Source organism: Gossypium raimondii, chromosome 11 (assembly GCF_025698545.1).
Source record: "Gossypium raimondii isolate GPD5lz chromosome 11, ASM2569854v1, whole genome shotgun sequence".
Classification (NCBI taxonomy): Eukaryota; Viridiplantae; Streptophyta; class Magnoliopsida; order Malvales; family Malvaceae; genus Gossypium; species Gossypium raimondii.
Genome location: NC_068575.1, coordinates 21,770,570 through 21,784,537, shown reverse-complemented (window position 1 = coordinate 21,784,537; position 13,968 = coordinate 21,770,570). Strand labels below are relative to the sequence as shown.

At 34.4% G+C, this 13,968-nt stretch overlaps 1 non-coding gene across 1 annotated transcript; it reads right to left on the bottom strand.

Annotated features, from left to right (window-relative positions):
• Nucleotides 1-12,078: 12,078 nt before the first annotated feature.
• On the bottom strand, nt 12,079-12,185 carry LOC128035017 (small nucleolar RNA R71). Its single transcript, XR_008191421.1, has one exon. It is a non-coding gene; the product is annotated as a small nucleolar RNA R71 (small nucleolar RNA).
• Nucleotides 12,186-13,968: the final 1,783 nt, after the last annotated feature.

The window sequence follows — 13,968 nt, the reverse complement described above, 5'->3', positions numbered from 1 at the left end:
TACCGATATTTACAAATTACCAAAAAAATGAGAATCAATGGAAAAACTCAACAAATTATCTATAAAAAATTAATGAATAGGCTAGCGGGGTCTTGTCTTCAAAGTATCCTCCAAGTGTCGACATGATGGCCTTGTATGCCCTGAGTTCCTTCGATAACCGCATAACCTCGGTTGGTTTGTCCTTTCCTAAATATCCATATTGTTGGTATTCGAGTAGAATTCTATCGACCTTTTGGGTAGTGACGGAATGAATATTTTGGTAACAACTTGGATGGAGTGCTTAATACTGATGGCCACATATTTGCATCTAAGACCGATAGTAATTCATAGTTCCACATGTTATACATGTGTTCTAGTTTTTATACTTCATCCACAAAGCTTATGTGATCCAAACATACCGAGTTACATGTTGCAATTGCATGAGCGCATGGATAACAAAGTGCGTCAAATCCCCTATAGTCATAGGTCCGTCGTCTCAAGTTTACATAGTACGCTTCCCTAAAAATAACTTAGTTTGGTCTATCAAACTCTATAACCCGAAATGATAGGTTTAGATGCGAGTATGTAACACCCCTAACCCGTATCCGTTGTCAGAATAGAATTACGAAGCATTATTGTACAAACGGAACATTAAAACATACATTTCATACATTAATGCAAACATAACATAAATCATTCATTCGTATACATATCGTCCCTAAATTGAGCCTTCGAGGCCTTAGAAATACATTAGAAACAATTCGGGACTAAATTGGAAACATGTGGAAAGTTCAAGAAAAAGTTAGAAAATTTTTGACTGCACGGGTCACATGGTCATGTGGTCAGACCGTGTGCCTCACACGACTGAGACACATGCCCATGTCTCAAGCCATGTAACAATCGAAATAGGGACACACAACCATGTTCCAGCTTATGTCCTTACCCATATAACTCTTTGAGTAGGGTCGCACACCCGTGTGTCAGGCAGTGTAACTCTCAAAATAGCCCCACACACCCATGTGCCAGACCGTGTGCTAGGCCATGTAACTACCTGAATTGCATGTAATAGAACCTATAGGGCACACATGATCATATTGCCAAGCCGTGTGTCACACACAGCTAAGTCACACACCCGTCTCTCAAACCATGTAGACATGAATTTTCCCAAAAACAAGCTATTTCTTACACCAACTCATGCATATTCCTAAGGGCATCTTATGCACATATTCAAGACATAAAATCCTTGCCAAAACATGCATATAATAACCAATTCAATAGCCTTAAATCAATTAACCAATATGTCATTTCAGGGCACCTCACAAGCAAACATCAAAGCTTACATACACATGCATATTTGTTCACATTTCCATCATCAAACATAATTCAACTTCTAACAAATTATGCAAAAAATATAACCATTAACACTTCATCACAAGCACACCATTAGAGCCATACAATTCATGCATCATAAGTACCCAAAATGACATAATTTGGCAAGCATCAAAAGGTACCAAATCCGAACAACTTACACATGCCAAAAATCATCATCTAACATTCAACTAAATACCAATACAAGTCCACCTACACATGCCATTATAACCTTGGCCAAAACATAAAAAACTATCGATATTTATGTTGGATAGTGTGATAGATCTCCGATGACCTTCCAAATCGATCGAGCTTTCGATTATCTATAAAACATAAGAAAGAAACCACGTAAGCACATAAGCCCAACAAAAGTATGACACTCCGATCAAAGACCATACGATCACTCTAATGGGCTACTTTGTCGAGACTGTAAACAATAAGGCCAATTTGGACCAGAACACCCAAATAGATATGGTATTCAAAAGTCTGTCCAATGATTTTTCAAGTTTTTGGGTCACTTATAACCTTGGAACAAGATCTAACGCTTACACAACTCATGAAGGAACTACAGCCTTATGAGTTGATGTTGAAATACAGTTAGCCGATTCGAAGAGCAAAAGCAAATATAGCTATCACTTCTTCCTCAAAAAAGAAGGGAAAATAGACTAAGAAAAGAAAGGCTAATGTCTTTGGGCCACCACAATTGGAAAGGAAGAGAACCAGGAAGCCTAAAAAGTTATCTAAGTTTAAATGCTTATTCTGTAGTAAGAAAGGGCATGTCAAGGCGAACTGCAAAGAGTGGAAATAATACCTAGCTACAAAAAGCAAATGTATGGAACTTTTTATGATAAAAGCATTTTTAGTGGAGGATTTAATAGACCACTGGGTCATTGATTTGAGAGCCACTAATCATGTTTGTGTTTCTCTACAAGGGTTCGAGGAGACAAAAGATCTTAGAGATAAGAGCTTATCATTACTGATCGAATGGGACCGGTGTGTGGCAATCAAGCAATGGAGATGTACATATTTATTTTGATAACTTCAGGAGGATTATTTTGAAAAACGTTTTCTATGTACCAAATTTCAAAAGAAAATTAATTTTTATTGCATATTTAATAAAGACGACTTGACTGTGACATTTAATAATGGAATTACAATATTTAAAAATTGCAACTTATTTGTAATGGATAGATGTCAAATAATCATTATTTTATCAAACCAAATATGTACACACTGCCTGAGACTGAAATATTGAATAAAAGACTTAAAACTTCTCACTCTAATAAGGCGTACCTTTGACATTTGAGACTTGGTTCTATTAACTAAGAAAGAATCACTAGACCTATGAAAAACATCATCTTAAGTTCATTTAAAGAAGTTGATCTTCCACAATGTGAATCTTGCTTGGAAGGTATAATGGTTAAGCAATATTTTAATGTAAAAGGAATGATGGTCGGAAAACCCTAGAACTTGTGCACACTAACGTATGTGGCCCCATGAACGTTTTTGCAACAGGTGGTTATGAGTATTATGTAACATTTATTGATGACTATTCTAGATATGTGTATGTATACTTAATGCACCGCAAGATTGAAACCTTTGATAAATTCAAAGAGTTTCATGCGAAAGTGGAGAACAAATAGGTTTACCCATAAAGGCACTTCGGTCAGGTTGAGGTGGGGAATATTTATCGGATGAGTTCTTAGGGTACCTCATAGAGAATGAGATTCTATGTATCGGACACTCCACAACAGAATGGCATGGTAGAGAGAAGAAATCAAATGTTGTTAGACATGGTACACTCGATGTTAAGTTATTTGAACCGCCAATCTCTTTTTGGGGATATGTTATACAAACGACTTGCAATATTTTGAATGATGTGCCAACTAAGGCAGCATCAAAAAGTCCATACGAATTGTGGCATGGTAAGAAGCTGAATCTTAATCATTTTAGGATTTGGGGATGGTCAACCAACATATTGGAAAAATATGTGAGGAAGTTAGACTCACGAACAAAATTGTACATATTTGTAGGATACCCAAAGGGAACAAATGGTGGTTTGTTTTATAACGAGAAAGAGAAAATTGTTATAGTGTCAACTCATGCCACTTTCCTTAAAAAAGTTACATAAATGAATTTAAACCTTGACGTAAAGAGGCACTTGAGGAAGTTTTGGTAAATATACAAAACCCCACTAAAACGATTCCAAAACCAACTCCTAATAGTAGGCCTGCAAACGATCAACAACATAAGGTGCTTCATCGCAGTAGGAAGGTCTCTCGTAGGCCTGAGTTCTTCCAATCCAGCAGAAGTGTTTTTAACACTGAGTCTATTGAACAGGAAGATGATGACCTACTCAGATATGATGAAGCGATGTAGAGTGTTGATTCCAAGCTTTAGGAAATGGCTATGAAAGTTAAGATGAAATCTATAAGTTCCAACTCAGCGTAGGAACGTGTAGACTTATCAGAAGGGATATGTAACACCCCTAACCCGTCTCCGTTACTAGATTAAGGTTACTAGATATTACGACAGTTAACAAGACCGATAATACAATAACGCAATTCAAAAATTGATGCAAACATCATAAATTAATAAACAATCATCATTCATAGCATACATTAAAAAAAAAGACTTATATCGAGCATTTGGAACCCTAAAATCAATGTAGAAACAAATATGGGCTAATCTAAAACAAAATAAAAAATATGGAAAAAAATTGAAAACATGGCCGTGTGACAGAGTTTAGACCGTGTGGCCAAACCATGTAATAACTTGTGTCTGTGTAACTTAGGGTCATACGATAGTGTCGCCAGGCTGTGCAACTCTCTTAGACCATGTGGACAAACCTGTATCAAAAATCAATAAAACACACAACCGTGTGAAGTGGCTGTGTGTTGCACAGGGCCATGTGGTAGACCGTGTCCTAGGACGTGTGCACCTAAAATGACTTAAAAGACAAGCCATTTCAACAACCACTTCTTAGGTCTCAAGCCAAACCATTTCCAACCATTTTACCTATTCAAAACACATTTAAACATACCAAAAACATTCAACCTAAGTGCCTAATGAATATGCCCTCATTGGAACCATAATTCAAATGTTAAAACATCATTCAAACATCAACTATTAGTTAACTATATGTTCCATTCCATGAATTCAATACCCAATTAAACACATAACATCATCCAAAGTTCACAAAGTTACCTAAAACAAAATGACCATTTCATCACCAAAGCACAAGACAAGGATATAAATCAAACATTCCTTACTTATTCAACTATCAAATTTATTGTCATAATATCATGCTCACATTCATAAAGTAACTTCACAAAATGACCAAAAATTATGCATATTTGTTTACCTAAATAGCATGAACAACACCAAATAGATTTAGTCCATTACATTCATCAACACAACCATTAAAACTTACCATTTTTACTTTGGTTCATATACCAAAAGGCTCAAAACATAACCAAATACTTATAGCGTATATATACCAAAACCCTATTTACATGCCACTTATAATCGGACTAAAGTGAACAATTAGTTATCAAACAAGTTGTCGAATAGTGTGATCTCCAAAAAAAAATCCAATTGACAGCTCAAAACTGACAATCTATAAGGAAGAAAAACCAAAACTAGGTAAGCTTGCGTAAAACTTAGTAAGTTCGTATTGAACGTAAACATTAACTTACCGTAAAATGCTTAACCTAAACCTTTCACAATAAAAATCATAATCAAGGTCATGGGTTCATTTAATTGCCTATACAAATCACAAGTCTCACAAGGTTAGTAAATTCACATATACGAAAACATATAACTTCTTCATGTCATAAAACATATAAAAGTAAACACAATCAAATCTCAATTTAACTATCTCATATTTACTTAACATTTTACATTTTCTTTTCAAGTGTTCATTTCAAATGTCCATTTTTACATATCTATCCATATAAACATTTCGTATACACAATTCATATAACTATTTCCATCTAACTGATTCATATAATCATTTCGTATATTCATTTTCCACCTGATGAATCATAATGAAATAGTATTGGATACATGGGAATAATGCTCACCCAAGCTGTAACTGTAATTTCTCACACGAGTTGTAATTGTAAATGCTCACACAAGCTGTGAAATGGGCCTGCTCACACAAGCTGTAGGTCGAGATGTTAGGCTACTCAATGCTGCTCACATAAGCTGTAGAGAATCTGCAACAAATGCATGACCTCAACCATCAGTAGGACATCCAATACCTGCACCTGAAACGATAAATAACCTTAATTTGTATCCTAAGCATTCACGAGGTTCATAGGTCCATGTTTCATATCTATATCATTTAGTCATATACACATTATTTCATCACAAGAATTCATCTATGTAGTTTCCCATTTTCAAATTTAACCTTTAATTTAATTAACATTACAACTTAGTCCATTCAAGCCCTTACCATTTAACAAGGAAATGAACTCTATCACAATATATATAGATAGATATTATATCACAAAACAACAAATAATTAGTTTCACTAATTTACAAACTTACCTAATCACAATAGCTACGAACACTTCGACGACAACTACTTGACGACTTTTCCTTTCCCACGATTATCAACCAACTAATCTGTTTCTTGATCTAAATATAATATTTTCATTCAATTAACCAATTCAACTACTTTAAAACTCTTAAATTCATATTATAACCCTTCATCAACATTTTACACTTTTACTCTTTATTCAATTTAGTCCATAAACCCAAAACTTTCAAAATTAAACACAATTAAACTCAAACCATGCTGGCCGAATTTTCCATTGTCCCTATACAACCCATATTTATCACAATTTTAAAAGAATTTCATGTAATTTTACTATTTTAATAATTTAGTACTTAAACATTAAAATAACTAAATATCACTTTACAAAATAGTCTTATTTACCTATCAAACTTATAAAAATACCATCAAACTTCAAAAAATCTCAAATTCATCAATGAAATAATTCAAAATAGTTAACATTTTTATGAATTAGTCCCAGGTTAACTAGATTAAGCTACTAATTAAAAACAAACTCAAAACACATACCATGCAAGAGATTTAAAGATTAGATGAAATCTTCCTTCTACAAAAATGGAGAATTTGATGTTTAAGAGGAAAATGATGAAAAAAATGGTAATGTTTTTCTTTTGTTTTGTCTTATTATAAATTATTAACATTTTAATTTAAAAATAACATTTATATTATTTATTTTTTCATTCACACCATCCACTATATAGTAATAATGTTTATTTACCATTTAAAACCATCACCTTATGTTTTTATAATCAATTAACACTTTTAAGCTAATAGTGATTGCCTTTTGTGACTTTTACGATTTAGTCCTTTTTCCTTAATTAACAAACAAAACGCTAAAACTTCAGGACCAAATTTCAATATACCTATATAGTAGCTCTGTAAATATTTAATAAAAATATTTACAAGCTCAGTTTATAGAAACGAGGTCCTGATGCCTTATTTTCTAAAATCACTTGATGTTAGGGATAACCACTTGAACTTAACTATTTGTTCAATTATAAAAATATCATTAGATTCAAAATATATATAATACTATATTAAATTCATAAATATGAAATAATAATATTTATGAACCCACTTCACATATTTGTGTTCCCGAAATCACTGTTTTCGACACCACTGAAAAATGGGCTATTATAGGATAAAACTCATAAGGTGTAAGTGGATCTATAAGAGAAAAAGAAATGCGGATGGAAAAGTGGAAACTTATAAGGCCAGACTTGTAGAAAAAGGTTATACTCAGGAAAAAGGTATCGATTACCAAGCAACCTTCTCTCCAGTTGTCATGCTCAAGTTAATCCGCATATTACTATCCACTACGGTGGATCTCGTTTATGAGATCTAGCAAATGGATGTCAAGGCAACATTTTTGAATGGCTATCTTGAAGAAAGAATCTACATGATGCAACCCATCAAATATATAGCTAAAGGAAATGATCATAAAGTTTTCAAACTACTTAGATCCATATATGGGCTTAAACAAGCATCCCACTCATGGAATTAAATATTTGATCAAGTGATCAAGACTTTCATATTTGAGCAAAGTGTATATGAACCTTAAGTTGACAGACATTTAGGGATGGAAAGGCGGTCTTTCTCGCTTTATAGGTCAGAGAAATTTTACTCATTGGGAATGATTGAAGGACATTATCATCGGTTAAACTATGGTTAACCCAACAGTTTAGCATGAAGGACTTGGGAGAAGCTAATTTTGTTCTAGGAATTCAAATCCTAAAGGATCGAAAGAACAAAGTGATAGCACTGTCTCAACCTTCATACATAGAAAAGATATTGTAGTGTTATTCAATGACTGATTCGAAGAAAGGAAATCAACCTCCTGTATCAGGATTTAATCTCTTTTTAGAGGATTGTCTTAAGAAAAAAAAAAGAAAGAGAGAACATGATAAAGGGTCCTTATGCTTCAGCAGTAGGAAGTCTCATGTATGTTATATTATGCACACACCCAGATATATGTTTTGTAGTGGGGTTGTTGAGTTGATATTAGTCGAATCTAGGACCAAGACATTGATAAGCAGTTAAGCATATACTCAAGTATTTACGAAGAACAAGGGATTATATACTTGTGTAATCCGGAGGAGATCTCACTCCTATTGAATATAATGATTCTTACTTCCAAACGTGTCGAGATTTGAGGAAATCGACATTGTATTGTGATTTTGTCCTACCCAGCAGGTCCATTGTGTGGACAAGTGTAAAACAAACTTGTACTACTAATTCCACTATGGAGACCAAATATGTGGCTGCTTTTGAGGCTACCAAAGAAGCAATATGGCTTCGAAAGTTCCTCAAGTACCTTGAAGTCATTCCTGGTATGGGAAAAGCTATCACACTGTTTTATGACAATAATGCAGATGTAGTTAAACCCAAAGAAACCAAAAAAGGACAAAACTCATTGATACACAGTATCATAAAGGAGACGATAGTGTTTGACGAAATAGTGGATGTTGTCAAAGATCGCATATGAAGACAAACACTAGGGATTTGTTTTGCCAAGACTCTACTATCTATAGAGCTTTTTAGGAAACATATAGAGGGGCAAAAGAATGCGAAACATGACTCATCTTGCCACATCTCAAAAATTAGGGGTTAGTAAAATTGGGTTTGTGAATCAAAAGAGAGAGCTCATGCCCTAATTTTTGGGATTATCTATGCATTTTTAGAAAAAAAAATGAGTTACTGGTCTGTTGGTTAAGTGTTGCTGAAATTGTCCTTGAAACCCAAGTTCAAATTCCTTCCTTTACACCATTTTTTTATTTTACAAATTTTGCTTCAAACCTATAACATCCCAAATTTTTGGTTTAAAGTTGGTAAAATTATTTCAATAATGAGTAATTGGCCTAGTGGTTAAGAGAAAACAAGGAGACATTGCAATTCGCTTAGAAACTTGAGTTCAATTCCCTTCTATTGTAAAATAACTTAATTTTGCTAATTTTTCTCCTTCCCCCTATTTTTATGCCGTCCATGCCTTTTAACCAAGGTATAAATATCACTTTTTCACTTATTTTTTAGCCTTAAGTCAAATTTTCTCCTACCTTAGTCGTTCTCCTCTCCTCTCTTATTTTTTTCTATCAAAGTTTCTTCCTTTCTCTGGGATTTCATCACAGTTGTGCTACCCCATTTTTAGAGTTTTTTTGTTTTTCTAGCCACCTTATTGAACATCTCAACCTCCTAAACTAGCCCTATTTGCTGCCCTAAACTTTTATTTTTGCTGCTCCTAATAGCCTCTTTTGCTATCCATTGTTGTCCCCTTCCTTTGTTAGTACCAGTGTTTGTAAGTCCTATTTTTCTTTCTCTGTTTTTGTGCTTTGTATGCTAATTTTTGGACGCTATTTTTACAGCCAATAAATCATCATTCTAGAACTTAAAATTAATCTTTTTCGCTTTCCAAAAATGTAACACCCCTAACCTATTTTCGTCACTAAAATAGGGTTACAGAATATTACTATAGAAAATGGAACATTCAACTTCAAAACAGAAACAATTATGTAATTTTAACATTATCATTTAATAACTCAAATTAAATATAGTAAAAATACACTTACGGACCTTAAATCAAGCCTACGGGGCCCTAAAAAGAGTTTGGAAACAATCAAAGATCAATTTGAAACATAACAGAAAATTTTGTTAAAACTTGAAAATTTTTGAAACAAGGGTGGAAACACGAAAATTTACACATTTTTACATATAGTTTTTAACTTAAAATCATACAGCTTCGATAAAATTCTTGTCGAAAAAATAATTAATTTTTACAAAATAATTAAAGTGCACTTAAAATATGAACATGTCGAATTTTAGTTAATTTTATACTTAATTTTGATGAATTTTGGTTATTTTCGATAGATTTGCACAAAGGGCAAAAAATGGCTTAGTAGACACTACTAAAAGCGCAAAACCGATAAGCAATTTCAAGTATCGAGGTGAACTAAATTTTAGCCTAAGATGGTCCAAAATTATATGTATTAATTCATAATATAATTAATTTTAATTTATATCTAATTTAATTTGGGATAATAAATTATTATTAATTAATTATGAAAAAGTGGTCCAGTTGAACTGAACCGAGTGAATCGAACCGACCAAGAAATGGGCAGCCCAAAAATCGTTCCAAGAGTTGACCCAAATCAGCTTATTAGCTGATTATTTAATCTTGCAAAGAGATCCTTGAAGACTTGTTCAAGTTGCATTCAAACCTCTCCACAATTGGTGGCTTTATAGATTTGCCCCAAGCCTAAATTAGCAAAGTTGAAACTATCAACCTTGCCACATGTGTGGCTGGCCAAGGGAGGGCTCTTTGGTTGATAATTTTAGCTATTTTTAGCAGCCCTCCTCAGTTGTAAAAACCCCCTTAGGCTGGTCATTTGAAAAACACACCTCAAGCATTCACATCTTTCCTCTCTTCTCTCCACTTTCTCTCTTCTTTCCATTCCAAAATTCCCTTAATCCTCGGCCGATTTCTCCCCTTGGGAAAGAGGCATCAGCTATTTGGAGCAATAATTAAGTGATCATATCAGCCTTGGTCGACGAGGACAACAGAGAAGGAAGAACGGAGCAACTATTCAAGCCATGGAAAAACACCTGATTTGATTCTTATTCTCTATCTCTTTAATTTTTGTTGTTATGCTGAACATATCTATTAATATTTATGTTTTTGGAATGGTTAATTTAATCAATTTAGCTTGAATTTAATTTGTGTTAGGTTGATTGCATTCCGTTTGTTAAAATTATTAAAATTATTTTTATGTTGTTATAGGCCTCGGTAAGATGCTTGATTAAGTAAAATCGTGACTAAGTTATTCTTGCATTACAATTGTTAGGTAACTAATGAATTAATTATTTAAACGGATTGAAATTGTAATTAATGGACACAGTACTTAATCAGTACATGTTTAATCATATTAGGTAGTTAAGGGTTAGATTAGCAACGGTGTCTAACGATACATTTGCCTTGCATAACTTGCAAGATTATTGTGATTAAACTGTTTCAAGGTAAGGATACTTTGTTACCTCACATAGTCTTTTATGTGCTTATTAAATTGAGATAATTGTTTGAATTGACATAGGGATATAGTCACGAGATAAATGGATTTTGGTAAGTGAGTATGTTCATAAGTTAGCAAATTACCGAGTTTCCGTGAACTTATTCGTAACAATATAAACATAAGTTTAATAAATTTAAGTTAAGAAATGTAATTAATCTAACATGATTATGTCATCTTGATTAAAATCATATTTTGAAATCGTGCATTTTAGATTTATTTATTTAGTTTACTTAGTTTAAAATCTTAGTTTTTAATCACCCTCTTCAAATAAAATACTTTTCTTCACCAAAGTGTTCTAAATAGCATTCATAAATAATTCTTTTCACAGTCTCTGTGGGTACGATCACTTAACATTTACTTGTCACTTTATTACTTGTTGCGATTGTGTACACTTGCACATTTTCGTCGTTCCAAGTTTTTGGCGTCGTTGTCGGGGACTGTGTTTTAAAAAGTCATTATTTGTGAAGTTGTTAGTTTTGCATTTTGGTTTATTTTTCTGTTCAAATTTTAACTTAGTTAATTTTTCTGTGATTATTTCAGGTGTTTATGAGTATTGACCGGATCATCAATTTACTCCCTGTAGACCCTGAGATTGAACGAACTTTTCGACAGCGAAGAAGACAAGCAAGTTAGAAAAGGACTGAAAAGATGAACTTTGAAAATTTGAATCAAGGAAACGGAGCAAACCTTACTCAAAATCCTATCCTTATTGCTGATGATAGGGATAGAGCTTTGAGACAGTATGTCGTGCCACTATTTCATGATCTTAACCCGGGTATTAGGAGACTCAAAATTGAGGCACAGCTGTTTGAGTTGAAGCCAGTCATGTTCCAGATGCTTTAGATAGTGGGCCAATTCAGTGGAATGTCTACCAAAGATCCTCACCTACACTTAAGACTGCTTGTGGAGGTGAGCGATTCTTTCAAGTTAGCCGGAGTACCCGAAGATGCATTACAATTGATGTTATTCCCATTTTCACTAAGGGACAGAGCTCGAGCTTGGTTGAACTCATTACCACCAAACTCAACTTCAACAGGGCAAGAGTTAGCAGAAAATTTCCTTATGAAGTATTTCCTGCCTAGCAAGAATGCTAAGTTGAGGAATGAGATCACTACTTTCCAACAAATGGATGATGAGTCATTATATGAGGCTTGAGAAAGGTACAAAGAATTATTACGGAAGTGCCCTCATCATGGAATCCCACATTGCATGCAACTTGAGACATTTTATAATGGTCTCAATGCTCACACGAGGATGGTAGTGGACGCTTCTGCTAATAGTGCTCTCCTTTCTAAGTCTTATAATGAGGCTGATGAAATTATTGAGAGGATTGTCAACAACAATTATCAATGGCCAACCAATCGAGCAGCGTTAGGAAGACGATTCGTTGGAATACATGAAGTAGACACTCTTACTTCACTCGCATCTCAAGTATCATCAATATCCTCAATGTTAAAAAATCTTCCTACTAATGGTGTAACAATTTTCCAGCACAGCCACTGAATCAATTTGAAATTTTAGCATATGTTTATTGTGAGGAAGGACATTTGTTCGAAAAATGTCCATCGAACACAGAATCTGTGTATTACATTGGTAACCAGAACTAAAATCGAGGAAGGCAACGGCTACAATCCAATTTCTGTAACCCATCATGGCGAAACCACCCGAATTTTTCCTGGAGTAACCAAGGGGGAGGAACCAGTAACAATTATGTCCAACCTAGATCGACACAGCCACCTACTTTTTCCCAACAAGCTCAGAAACCAACCCAAGCTGAACTATCCAATAGCCTAGAGAATCTATTGAAGGCATACATGGCGAAAAATGATGCCTCTCTAAGGAATTTGGAGAATCAAGTGGGCCAGCTTGCAACTGAACTTAGAAATTGACCACAAGGTGATTTACCTAGTGATACGGAGAATCTGAGGAATCCAAGGAAGGATCATTGTAAAGCGTTAACATTGAGGAGTGGAAAGACTTTAGAGCCCAATTCCATCGAAGTTGAGAAGGAGCCAGTTGACGCTCAAGACTCAGAAGAAGTTACACCGAGTGTTGAAATTCTAGTTTCACCAAAAATTGGATCTGCAAAACCTGACAAGGTAACTTCTGATCCAGCTAATTCTGATCAACTAATAACTCCGTTACATGCAACTAATAACTCCACAACCCTACCCTCAAAGACTTTAGAAGCAGCAGCAGGAAATTCAATACAAAACGTTCCTAGACGTACTCAAGCAACTTCATATCAACATCCTGTTGGTTGAAGCACTTGAACAAATTTTGAACCACATCAAATTCATGAAGGATATCCTATTTAAAAAATGAAGGCTTGGAGAATTTGAGACGGTAGCCCTAACGAAGGAATGCAGTGCATATCTTCAACACAAACTACCCTTAAAATTGAAGGATCCTGGATGTTTTACCATGCCTTGCAATATTGGAGCAACATATTGCGGTAAGGCACTATGTGACTTGGGTGTGAGTATCAACTTGATGCCAATGTCAATATTTAGCAAGTTGGGGATAGGTGAAGTTAGACCTAGTATTGGTACGTGTAGACAAATTTATCTTTCCTGTTGACTTTGTGATTCTAGACTTTTAAGCAGACAAAGAGGTGCCAATTATCCTAGAAAGACCATTCTTAGCAACCGGAAGTACCCTTATTGATGTGCAGAAGGGCGAGCTTACTATGCGTGTTCAGGATGATCAGGTAACATTTAACGTTTTTAAGTCCATACGATTTTCTGATACAATTGATGGTTATTCAGCAGTGTCTGATTTAGAGGATTTAATCGTAGAGAAGGAACCCAATTATGTTAAGGACCCATTGGAACAAATTTTGACATCAGATCCTCCAAATAATGAAGAGGGGGATGAATACTTAGCTTTGTTAGAAACTAATCAAAGGGGATTTAATTTGCAATCCTGCTTTGAATCTTTGGAGTTAGAGAAAAGGGATTATGCCCAACCAAAAGCATCAAT